The 11,388-nt window shown below is 36.6% G+C and overlaps 1 long non-coding RNA gene across 1 annotated transcript in view; it reads right to left on the bottom strand.

Annotated features, from left to right (window-relative positions):
- Window positions 1–6,653, bottom strand: part of LOC308433914 — a 39,111-nt gene extending 32,458 nt beyond the window's left edge. The window contains exon 1 of the long non-coding RNA XR_013975458.1: window positions 6,630–6,653. This is a non-coding gene — a long non-coding RNA (uncharacterized lncRNA). The remainder of the gene's footprint in view (window positions 1–6,629) is intronic.
- Between the last annotated feature and the right edge of the window lie 4,735 nt (window positions 6,654–11,388).

An 11,388-nucleotide genomic window follows, 5' to 3' on the forward strand; every position in this document is an offset into this window, starting at 1 on the left:
GGGAATTGGGCAGAAACTCTTTATAGTTTCTTCAAGCTGAATATATGGGTGTTGAGAATTTAGAAGGGAGTAGGGGAATGAGGAAGCTAGCCAGGCCTCAAGAAGGAAAGCCACACTGACAATTGTTGCAGTCTCTGATGTCTGGAATCAGGCAAGTTCAGCATTTTGATGACAAGCTTCACCATAGCTGCACATTCTATCACCAATTAAGTCCACCCGGATCCAGCTCATCTTTCCTGAGCCCCATTTTGATCTTCCCTCTTCTCGCTTCTTCCTGCATTTGAGTAGATATATTACCACTCTTATGCATCTCATTTTTCTCTACTCATCATATCTTGGGAGGCAGATTCTAACCTGCTCACATATTTAGTCTGTTCTATAATCTAATACTTAATGCTCTGTTCATTTCTGTTCTAAAGTCCTGAAATGTAACTCAAAGAATGATGGTTTTGTACAAAAGAAATTATAGTTTTCTCCACTTAGCTCTGAGTCTAGAAACTACATGCAGAATGACCCTGAACCCTATTTACAGACCTCCAAAGTTAGACCCCTTCACTCCTGATCCCCTATCACCTTCCGTGCCTACTGCATAAATATAGATCTGTTTATAGCCTGAATCTAGATTTCAAACCAGAACTTCAAGTTCAGATTCTCAGAGCCATTTCACTCACTGTAGAACACAATCAGCTACACTGCCAATCAATGAGTCTCTTGACTGCAGGAATCCTGACCCAGAATCCTAGAGACCATCTGAGTTAGTTTCTATTCTCTTTTCTTTCTGTTTCTTGTCAACAATTCACCAAACTTATTGATCTGGAATATTTTGAAGTTTGAACATAAAACTCAAAATAGCTTCAATAGTGTTCCCTGAACCAGAGCACCTGAATCCCTTCACTGTCAACCACCCTGATATGGACCTCAACCCTAAACCATAATTTCAGATCTCCAGAGTCAATCCTCTTCCATTATGGCTGTTTCTGTCCAGAAGCAGCCACTCCACTCATCATGGGGCCATTAAGAATCAGAATGGAGGATGCTGGCAGCTAACCATTTGGCTGAATATGGGGACTCGAGTAGAGGAGCCAGAGAAAGGACTGAAGGAGGTGAAAGGGTCTGCAACCCCATGGGAAGAAAAAAATTATCAACTAACCAAGTTCACCACAGCTCCCAGGGACTAAAACACCATCCAATGAGTTCTTATGGAGAGAACCATGGCTCCAGGTGCCTATGCAGTAGAGAATATCATTCCCTGGCATCAATGAGAGAAGAGGACATTGGTCCATTGAAGGGTCATTTCTTCAGTGTAAGGGAATGTCAAGGTGCTGAGGTGGGAAAGGGAGGTTGGGAAAGGGGACATCTTCATGAAGGCAATGGGAGGGAGAGGGTATTGGTGGAAAGGGAAAAAGGATAACACTTAAAATGTAAATACAGAGAATATTCAATAAAAAAGAGAAAGAAGGAGGAGGAGGAGGAGGAGGAGGAGGAGGAGAAGGAGAAGAAGAGGAGGAGGCAGAGGAAGAAGAGGAGTCTGGAACCTTAGCCTGGATCAGGACTGGAAACCAAGTATAATTCAGTTAATACCCAAGATAACAGATTGGGTGACAGAAAATAAAGCTCCGAACACTTATTTCTCAACAAAATTAAAACCAGATACCCAGAAGATCAGCAAAAACCAATTTCACTAAAAACAAAACAAAACAAAACACAACAAAAAAACCCCAAAAACCTATTAGCTCTAAAATCAATGTTCCCTAATATAATGAGTGAATTTAATATTCCATTCTTAATATCAGACAGATCATCTAGACAAAAACCTAAGTAGACAAACTGGAATTCAATAAATCAAAATGGGTCCTATGGTACTATCCCCAAAACTTACTACACATGGTGATATCAATTCTCAAAAGACACAGGAAAATTGAAATATTTTTCTATATCTTTTCTGAGTGAGTAACAGGAAAAACGTTAAATAATAATGGTAGAAATTCCACAAAGTCATGGAATCTAAATGACCCAGGAATAAATAAAAAAAATTAATCGCTCAAATCCGTGCAACACAATGAAGATGGCATTTTATATGGAGCACTAACTAGAACCTCTCTCTCTCTCTCTCTCTCTCTCTCTCTCTCTCTCTCTCTCTCTCTCTCTCTCTCTCTGTTTGTGTGTGTGTGTGTGTGTGTATCTGTTTGTGTGTGTGTGTGTTTATATCTAATATTAATCATCTAATGATACACTTGAAATATTTGGAAAAGGAAGAACAAACAACATCCTATAAAACAATAGATGGAAATAGATAATCAAACTCATGGTTAAAATTACTGAAAGAGAAATCAAAGAAGTGATCCCTCCAAAAAGTCAATGAAATATAGACTTGGTTATCTAAAAAGACTCATTTGATGAACAAACCTTTATTCAAGAAACAAGAATAAAGGTAGCATAAGTAATAAAATTAGAGATAAAAGAATAGATAACACATCAAACATAAAGCAAAGTTAGAGAATCATAGGAACACACTTCAAGAATCTATTCAACTAAACAGGAAATTCTAAAATATTGAGATGTATTCACACACACACAAACATATACTTATACACATTTATATACTATCAAAGTTAAATCAAGATGACCTAAACAACTTAGGTGAACCCATAATATCTAATGTGATAGAAGATATAGTTACAAATATCCCCATTATAAAAACAATGGTAATGTGGATTCAGTATAAAATTCTACCTACCAGACATCAAAATGAAACAACAAACCAAAATAAATAATAGAAAAATAATTTACCTCTAAAAACTCAAATTATTTTGAAAACAAAAATAAAGGGCTATTTTCATTTTTAATACAATTAACTGGATTATTCTATTACCAATAAGAAAGAAAAATACTTGTATGATAAAGCCTTTAAAACACTGGAGAAAATAATTGAAGATAACAAATAGAAAAACTTGGTGTGCTCATATGTTATAAGTAAAAACATAAAAAGACAAAGTTGGTAGGGAGATAGGGTGTAGTTGACTGTGGGAGTCAGAGAGACTTACTAGTTTGTGAGTGCAATCAAAATATACTGTATCAGTGCAGGGATGGTCCAAAAGAGCAAAACTGTTTAAAAATCTCATGAAGTACTTCACCTGCATGGAATACTGCATCAAAGATTAGCATGGCTGCTTGATGGGGGTATGCGAATTTGTGAAGTGTTCCATATAATTTGATTTGAATTTATTTAACTTTAAAATTTATTCTTTAAACTTTTTTTTTTTTTTTACAGTTAGGGACTTCATATCATCTTGTATATGCTACCTGGTTGGTGACTCAGTGCCTTAGCGATCTCAGGGGTCCAGGTGAGTTGAGACTGCCATTCTTCCTATAGTGTCACCATCCTCTTCAGCCTCTTTCAGCTTATCCCTAATTCAATCACAGAGGTCAGCAGCTTCTGTCCATTGACTGGGTAGAAATATCTGCAACTGACTCTTAAAGCTGATTGATGGGACTTTCACAAGGCAGTCATGCTAGGCCCCTTTTTTGTGAGCATACCATAGCATTAGTAATAGTGTCAAACCTTGGAGCCTCCCCTTGAGCTGGATCCCAATTTGGGGTTGTTTCAGGGACTTCTTTTTCTCAGGCTTCTCTCCATTTTTGTCCTCCCAGTTCTTTCAGACAGAAATATTCTGGGTCAGAAATTTTGACTATGGGATGGTAACCCAATCCATTCACTTGGTGCCCTGTCTTTCTATTAAAGGTGAGCTCTACATTTTTCCTCTCGCACTGTAGGGCAATTTTTTAAAGGTACCTGGTAAGAGCACACCAAATAAGTTATTCAGTACCTAGTGGTTAACCATGATACCATTAGCATTATTATAAGAAATCATTAATGAAAAAAGGAGGTAATGGATTTGAAAGAGAGAAAGAAATAGTGAATGGGAAAGTTTAGAGGAAGAAAAGGAAAGGTAGATATGCTCTGTTTATATATAATTTTTAAAAAGAAATCATTTACATATTTTATTTAATTAAATAATTTGGTACAATATGCACTATTCTAATTAAATCTTGTATTATTTTGCCTACTACAGAAAAATAACTTAGGAAACCTAAAATATTCTATTTTCATAATACAAATAGTTACTTAAGCATAATGGTGACTTTAAAGAAAGAAAATTCCCAGCCCTTAACCAGGGGCCATAATGGGCTGGGGCCACTCACCCATCTCAGAAATGTTAACCCATAATTGCTCCTGTCTAAAAGAAATAAAGGAACAAAGTATGGAGCAGAGAATGAATGAAAGGCCATCCAAAGACTGCCCCATTTGGGGATCTATCCCATATGCAGACACCAAACCCAGACACTATTGTGCTTGACAAGAAGTGCCTCCTGACAGGAACCTAATATATCTGTCTCCTTAGAGACTCTGCCAGAGCCTGAAAAATACAGAGGCAGATGCTTGCAGCCAACCATGGGACTGAGCACAGGGACCCCAAGGAAGGACTGAAATAACTAAAGGGCTTTGCAACTGCAACCCCATAGGAAGAACAACAATATCAACAAGCCAGAGCTTCCAGAACTACCAAGGACCACCAAAAAAAAAAAAAAAAGAAAGAAAAAAAAAAAAAGAGAGAGAGAGAGAGAACACATGAAAAGAACTTCAGCTGCATATGTAGTAGAGGATGACCTTATCTGGCAACAGTGGGAGGAGAGGTCTTTGGTTCTGTGGAGGATCCATTCCCCAGCTTAGGGAAAACTAGGGCAGTGAGGTGGGAGTAAGTGAGAACAACCTCACAGAAGCAGGAGGGAGATTGAATAGAGGGTTTCTGGAGGGGAAACCAGGAAGGGGAATAAAGTTTGAAATGTACATAAATAAAATAACCAATAAAATTCCAATTATATTGTTTTATATCTTTTAATATAGGCAAATGAAGAGTTTTAGTTTCTTAAGGCACTCAAACATTTTTTTCTCTTAATTTTCAGCAAGGTGAAAATCTAGTCCATTCTGTAACTAGTAGAATTATAATGTAAAAACTCTTTTTAAAATGGAGTGTCTTCCAGGATGTATAAAGCATCTTAAAAGGTGTCTCATGGTCCTTGGATTCCCTCCTGACTTTAGATCAACGTTAGAGATGACCTTTATACCTTTACAATATATTTCCAGCCACCATCAGTGATGTCACAGCCTCTGCCTGGCTGATGAAAGAATGCCATGAGAAAGAATAGTTCTGGGGACTTTGTTCTCCCACTGTGCATCAAAGTGTCATCTACAAATGAATCATCCTCCTCTCAAGGAACAGAGGCTGATTTCCTGGCAGAGTAAAAAATTTCCACTGGAAGAAACTGTACTACATGATTACGAAAAAATATACTTCCCCCCTCTTAAATTACATTTTCTTGAAAATTTCCAAGACCTCTATTACAAAGAAACAGTGCAAGTGATGTTTTTAAAGCTTTTCACTTTGTACGTTTTTAAAAGGTAGATCTATTTTGTACTTTTATTAAAATTCTTTAGGATGTTTCTGTCGTGATGGTGCATAAGAGGGAGAAATGCATTCCTCATTTTAAAAGTCTATATTTTAGGCAGTTTTAATTTTATGTTGTATTTATGCTACATGTCTATTTGGTCATAGATTTTTAACCATTCTCATTTGTCCATGTTTTATAACTATATATAGTTAAGCTTGATAAGAAAATTAATTTTTAGTGTTTTTATGTACTTATAAGCTCACTAAAATTATCATTAACTTAAAACAGATGAATTCACAAAATCTCTAAACCCTAGCCTTTGAGCTTGGAAACCTAGTTGAGACAGAAATACTACAGATCATATTCTGGTCTTTTAAGTTTAGAATCTGAGGACAGGATTTATAGATAGATTAGCTTAGCTGTACCTTTACTGTCATTTTCCAAAATAAATGTTAGATACTCAACATATTAAAGTAGCTTTTATTTTTTCAAAATTCTTTACACAAACATGGAAATATAAGTGAAAATTTAAATTGCCTTCTGTTTTTCATTTCTAGTGGGTGGTGGCAGGGGTTGAAATTCGGGGGACATCTGTAACTACCATTGAAGTATGTCTCCATCTTTCAGCTAAATTTATACATTGTGGTATAATACTTTTAACAAGCCTAAAATACCATCAATGTCACTTGAAGCCAGGTCTCTTCCACACTACTTTTAAGTAATTTGGGGTTTACATCACTTTACTTTGTTTTCTTTGCAAGTATCTACAGCTTAATTAGAGTGTACTTCACTAAACATCTGGATAAAAGTCACATTTTCCAAAATAGCTCTATGCGGGCAAAAAAAAAAGGAGTCTATTATTAGTATATTCTTCAATAACTTAGACATATGTAGTTTCCAATAACAGTCAAGGGGAGCATGCTTGCCATTAAAACATCATATACATTACTCCTACTGCTTGGCTAACAGATTCAGTCACTATATAAATATTTTTTCCTCATGAGAGTTGTTTCTTCTGAAATGACTACATGGAAGAAGAATGAATACAGGAGAAAGAATAGTACTGTATTCTTATTTTTAAATTTTCTGCATATTATTTATGTTATAGAGTTTCTGTTTACTTTTAAGTTATATAAACAATTTGATCACACTAAGGAATACATTTCAAAAAGTCTTACCTCGTTTCATGCTGCAGTCCTCTAGAAATGGAGAAAGACACCACATGTTCTCCTTGAATGTGATCCTTATTTTTAGATGTGAGTACATAACCTTAAGTAACCCCAGAAACCAGGAGATTAAAAAGGATCTATGGCAGTGTGGAAGAATCTCCAGAGAAAGAAAGACAACATAAGCATAATTTATGGGGAAATGAGAAAATGGAAGGGAACATTAGTTGGAGGGGCTAAGGGACAGTGATACTAAGAGAAAGATGTATAATAGTTAATTTATATGTAAAAATATATATACAATCACACAGACACATATAATACATATATACACACATGCATAATATTGTGTTATGTGACATGACACATGTGATGACAATGGTCCCATCAAGATTCATAGATTTTCTAACAAAATCTCAATGCCAGGGAAACCTCACATGGACTTGTTAATCATAGTAAGGTCCACTCTTCTTCTGACCTGTTCTTTTAATAGATACTAATATTTGTGGGTTTTTTCATATTTAAAGACAGATATCTCAAGCCCAAAAATTAACACACACATATAAAAGGAAAAAAAATGTAATATTTGTCTTTTGGTGTCTGGCTTACTTCACTCAAGATGTTTGTTTCCAGCTCTACCAATGTACATGAAAATTGATAATTTCATTTTAACAGTTGAATAATGTTCCATTGTATAAACATATCATACTATCATTACCATCAGTTGATGGACATGAAGTCTGTTTTCAATTTCTTAATATTATGAATAGAACAGCAATGGGCATGAATGAGCACATATTTCTGTAATAAAATGTAGAGTCCTTTGACCATATATCCAAACATGGTATATTGCAGTAGATGTATACTCAGTTTCCTGTGGAACCTCCAAACTGATTTCCATAGTGAGTGTATTAATTTGAGTCCCACCATCTATGATGAGTGTTCTTGGTGATAGAAGGTATTCTGAATATTACTGGAGGAGAAAATTATCACTATCTATCACACATCTACAGACTCTGAAACCTACAACAGTAAACTTCCTGCAAGATATGCTGGTACAATACTGAAACAGATGTTACAGGAGTAGTCAACAACTTTTAAAAGTTGGTTTTAAAGTTTACTACATGATAAGGAATCCATACCTGAGATGGCTAAGGTGACTAGGAACCTGAGTGGAGGTAGGCCATAGACTGTAGGGGAAACCCTGTTAGTATTATTTTGCTAAATGAACACAGTAATAAAAATGATACATTGTTATGCATATACATCACTTCATCTTTCAGTCATTTTCAGAGAAGTTTCTTTTTGCAGTAGATGAAAATTACTACAGCGACCCACAACTGGACAGTGTGCAGAACATGAAATATTTTGGAGTATTAAGTCACAAAAGAAATGGATGTTTGTTAATTTGTTTGTTTTATCAAAGCCCTCCCCTCAAGGCTTGGGGATCTATGCTGAGGAGGAGAACAAAAAGTGTATGAGGAAGAGGAGGTGAATAATTCTAAGGAAACAACTACATCCCAGATATAGTAGGATTGAAGTACATATGATCTGTGATAGCACACATAAACATGCACAGGTTCAAAACAGAAAAAATTCTGTCATTCAGAAGGGGACACACATCCCCTCACCTAAGATATTTTTAGTTAGTATCTTCTAGAGAAGGAAAATCTACTTCCTCCAGTGGATTTTCACTGAATACAGCAAGCACACTCCATGTACACCTGAATTCCATGAGTAGTTGGCCAACATAAAAAGTACTCCAAGCCCTTTCTTCTGTTTTGTCTTTTTGTTTTTAAGTTTGCTAATTTTTGGCATTGCTGGGATTTTTCCTGTTTCTGTTGGGATTTTAGTTTATTTTTTAAATTCCAGTTTTGTTTTGAGAGAAAATAAAATAGTTGAGTAAGTAGGGAGGGGGTTTATTGAAAGAATTGGAAGGAAAATAATATGATAAAAATATACTATATAATAAAATCATTTTAAAGAGAAAAGATTAAGATTATTAACAAATAGTTAGCTAAATTGCCCAAAGAGAGGAGATCTAATTCAATATATTTAGAGTTAAAAGAAGAGAGGCATTACAACAAACACTCAGAAAAATAAGAGAATGAGGACATTCACAAGACATTAACATAAAAAACTGGAAAACTTAAAAGATATGGATAAATTTCCCATGAATATTTTGTTCTCCGTTATAAGAATGACTGATGCGTTGACCTTCTGGCCTTCCTTCTATTTGAGCTTCATATGTTCTGTGAATTTTTTCTTAGCCATTCTGAGCTTTTTGGGCTAGTATCCACTTATCAGTGAGTACATACCATGAGTGTTTGTGTGTGTGTGTGTGTGTGTGTGAGATTGTGTTACCACACTCAGGATGATACCCTCAAACTTCAAGTTCCATTCATTTGCCTAGAAATTTCCTGAACTCATTGTTTTTTATGTCCAATTTTTGAGGAACCATTAGACTGATTTCCAGAGTGGTTGTACTAGTTTACAATCCTACCAACAGTGGAGGACTGTTGCTCTTTCTCCACATCTTTGCCAGCATCTGTTGTCACATGAGTTTTTGATCTTAACCATTCAGCTAAAGGGACTAAAACACCAACTACTGAGTTCTTATGGAGAGACCCATGACTACAGGTGCACATGCAGCAGAGAATAGAATTTTCTGGGATCAATGGGATGAGAGGCCTTTGGTACAGGGAAGGCTCAGTTTTCCCAGTGTAGGGGAATGCTAAGGTGCTGAAGTGAAAGAGGGTAGTTGGGAGAGGGAGCACATTCATAGAGGCAATGGGAGGGGGGAGGGGATGGGATAGGAAGAATGGGATAACATCTGACTGTACAGAGATTATTCAATTAAAAATTGCTGGAGAAGAAATCAAGAGTTCTATATCTGGACTGCTAGGCAGCAGGAAGAAAGAGAGACCTCAAAGCCCATCCCTACTAGCATATTTTACCCAACAAGAGCAAACCTCTTAATAGTGTCACTCTCTGATAACCAAACATTCATATCTACAAGCCTATGGGGTGCGGGTCATTCCTATTCAAATCATGGCACCATTAAACATTTGTCAATCTTTTTTTTTCTTTCTGTTACTCATTTCTCTTTTTCTTTTCCTTCTTTCACCTCTCTGCTTCTTCTTTTATCTTCTCTTGCCTTTCCTCTCACTGTCAGTTTAAAGTACATACATTAGCAGCAGAGGCAATGTACAGGTAGATCTATACAAATGCTGGCAATATGTCTGTCATGGTTAGAATTAAAAGTTTGTACAGAGTACCTAGGATACAATCCAAAGAACTTACAAAAGTTAAGAAGCCATAGGACCCAAGTGAAGAAATCTCAATGCACTAGGGAGAAAGAAGAAACAAGAGGGCAGAGGGAGGGAGGGAATTGGGTAGGAGAGGTGAGGAGGGCAGGGACAGGGGAAAAGGGAAATATTATCAGGTATGGGGGGAACCAAAAATAAAGCCCTGAGGGCCAGCAGAATAAATGGAAGTATACAACATCAGGAGGTGAATAGTAGGGGGACATTCTAGAATGCACCAGAGACCCAGACATGAAAGATAATCAAGACTCAAAGGAAGGGGGACCTTAGATGAAACACCCAACATTGGAGAGATATAACTTGTAAAATCCACCTCTAGTTGAAGGAAGGTAACAAGTGGACATAGATAATCTGGTTACAATCTCACAGCCAAAACTCTGACTCAGAGTTGTCTCTGTCTAAAAGAAACAAAAATAGAGAAGAGACTGAGGAAAAGGAGGTTCAGTTACAGGAACAATTTGGGACAAATCCCAAGGCTTTAAGGCCTAACACAATTACTGATGCTATGGTGTGCTTACAAACATGAGCTAAAGCATGGTTGTCCTCTGAGAGGCCCAAGAAAGCAATAGTAATTAAGACAGAAACAGATATTTATATCTGAACAATGGATAGAAGCTGGGACCGCTGTGGTTGAATTAGGGAAAAGCTGGAAGAATTTAAAGAAGAGGGAAACCCCATAGGAATACCAGCAGTCTTAACTAAGCGTGAACCCTGAGATTTCTCGGTCACTGAGCCACAAACCAGGCAGCATACACCAGCTGGTCTGAGGCACCCAACATATACACAGCAGAGGACTGCCTTGTCTGGCCTCAATGAGAGAAGCTGAATCTAACCTTGAGAGACTTGAAGCTCCAGGGAATGGAAGGTCTGGCAGTATGTAGGGGGTTATGGAGATCATCTTCTTGGAGTCTGGGAGTGAGGGAGGAATGGGATGAGAAAGTATTGGAGGGCAGAACAGGAGGGGGATAATGACTGGACTTTGAAATAATATTAAAAGTAACAAAAATAAATAAAATAAAATAAAACAATAAAAAAAGAGATTTAGAACCTTGCTTTCCAGAAGTTAGTTTCCAGAAGATAGGTAATTTCTCCTTTAAAAAAAAAATTAAAAGCTTTAGATAAAAAAGGGGGAGTATCAATCTTGTTAATTTTCTCAAAGAACCAGCTCTTGGTTTTGTTGTTTCTTTGAATGTTCTTTTTGTTTCTATTTGGTCAATTTCTGCTCTGAGTTTGATTATTTATTGCCATCTACTCCTCTTGGGTGTATCTGCTTCCTTTTGTTCTTGAGCTTTCAACTGTGCTGTCAAGTTGCTAGTGTATGGTCTCTCCAGTTTCTTTCGGAAGCACTCAGAGCTATAAGTTTTCCTCTCAATACTGCTTTCATTACATCCCATAGGTTTGGGTAAGTTGTGTTTTCATTTTCATTAAATCCTAGGACATTCTTA

Source organism: Micromys minutus (genome assembly GCF_963924665.1).
Source record: "Micromys minutus genome assembly, chromosome: 21".
NCBI lineage: Eukaryota > Metazoa > Chordata > Mammalia > Rodentia > Muridae > Micromys > Micromys minutus.